This window comes from Lissotriton vulgaris, chromosome 2_1, assembly GCF_964263255.1.
Source record: "Lissotriton vulgaris chromosome 2_1, aLisVul1.2, whole genome shotgun sequence".
In the NCBI taxonomy this organism is placed as follows: Eukaryota; Metazoa; Chordata; class Amphibia; order Caudata; family Salamandridae; genus Lissotriton; species Lissotriton vulgaris.
In genome coordinates, this window is record NC_141687.1 from 1363590063 (window position 1) to 1363592135 (window position 2073).

General features: G+C 46.4%; 1 pseudogene; it reads right to left on the reverse strand.

The window, feature by feature from the left end:
- Window positions 1-298: 298 nt before the first annotated feature.
- Window positions 299-1257, reverse strand: LOC147732600 (nmrA-like family domain-containing protein 1 pseudogene; annotated as a pseudogene).
- Window positions 1258-2073: the final 816 nt, after the last annotated feature.

Consider the following 2073-nt stretch of genomic DNA (forward strand, 5'->3'; position numbering starts at 1 on the left):
GAGGTCAATGCTGCATATACCATACTACAATGATGAAATACCTAAATGGGATTCCCCAGGCACCCCGGCACGCCTACTGGACGCACTTTCACTTCCCCTGTGTAAAACTGGGCTACTAAAGTGGGGGCAGTTGACAAGATGCCTTTTATTAACTTGGGCTAAACCAAAGCTTCGATGGTACACAAGGAAGCATCCAGCACTTTAGATAAAGTTCAACTTTGAAAGCTTTATGTGTTGCATGAAGACATTTCAGAGAATGTTGTTCTTTGAAACAAAGCACAAGAAAGAGTCTCAGTTTATCAATCAATGTGCATGATCCAGCCACTACAGGTCTTTGAAGGCATCTTTCTTCAGCTCCATCCACTCTGCAAACTTCTTGGCCTTGGGGTTAAGCTGTAGCGTGAGCTGTATGTCACGGTTCGGTTTCATTTCGTAGAAACGGAACATGTTCGCCAATTCTACAGCACCAGGGAAGCCCAGTTTCTCATAAGCTTCGGGAGTCATCTTAGCATCCTTGATTTTCTTCCCGGTGAATTTAGTCATGATGGCTGCATACTGTTCAGTAGTCAGTTTCTCCGAGCTGAGTCCGATGTCCCTCCCAATGAACTGTTCTGGGGCCTTCAGGACACCGACTACTACAGGACCAAGATCATCTACAGCTAGCCCATCCATTGGAATGTCTCCCATTGGTACAGCAAGCAAGTAGCCATCGCCATCTGGGGCCTTCTGAGGTCGGAAGAAGGTAAGAAAGTTGTCGAAATAACAAGGCAACCGGATGCTGGTCATAGGAACGTTGATGTCTCTGAAATACTCTTCCACCTCACCCTTGCCGTCAAAGTGTTGTACCTCCAGCTTGCCTTCCGTCAGCTTCTTCACATTTTCCAGACCACTGAACACCACGTGTATTAAGCCTGTGTCCTTGGACAGGTCAGCCAGAGCCTTACCCTGTGCAACCTCCTTCTCTTTACTGCAATGCTCCCAGTAGTTGGTAACAAGGAAGGCTCCATAGGCACCAGTCAGGGCATGCTTTAAAGTCTCAATGTGATCCAGGTCTCCGTTGAATAGCTCAGCACCAAGTTTCTTCAGTTCCTGGGAAGCACTCTTATTGGGGTCTCGAGTCACAGCCCTCACAGCAAAGGTGCCATCACTGATTAGAGCTCGGGCTACTGAGCCACCCTGGGCCCCTGTGGCTCCAAACACGACAATGATGCGCTTCGACATGGTGGAAGAACAGGTAGATACTCGCCGGCAGGACTGTCGTACTGACTATGGGGGCAGTTAATAGTGGATAATAAGTAGCTCTCATGGCAGTGCCTTTCTGCACTCTCAACTCGGTCTCAAAATTCAAATATTACCAGATCTCGAGCTGGATAAAATCGATAGGGAAGGAGACAGACGGGAAACCGTGACCTGGTGACAGGGATCTGCATAAGATCCACAATTTGGAAAGAGGTAGCAGTATGGTACGGGCTGATAATCGAGACAGGGGATGACATGCAGAACTCATTCACAGAGAGCTAGAAGAAGGACCTGCCGGGTGAAGACCTCGAAACCTTAGGGCAAGTATCTATGTCTCTTTTGTGGTCATATGTGAAAGCTGCATCTTGAAAGAGAAACCACCTTTTCACTGTCCATAAGGCTTACTGGACGCCACAGAAATTGTCAAAGTTGGGGAACGGAGTGACAAAGAAATGTGATGAGAACAACGTGAACAAGGTCCATATGTTCTGGCAGTGCCCTTCAATTCAGCCCTTTTGGAATTATGTGGGTAAGACCATCTCTGATATTATGGGTAGAGAAATTGGTTTGACTGGATCCTCAGTTATCTTTGGTGTGATCCGAGGTGGGGTGGATAACCAAATATTTTCTAAAACCCAGAAGGTGCTCTTTTTTGTTTTGATCCTTCTGCCACGAAGGGAGCTATGTGTAAAATGGATCCCCCCTTCTTCTCCTACTAAAATGGAATAATTGGCTCAATACAGAGAATTTCACAACTTGATCAAGCAAATAAGTGGGCTAAGAAAAACACATTTTGGGATCTTTGGGACACTTGGTTTACAACTTATATCTCTA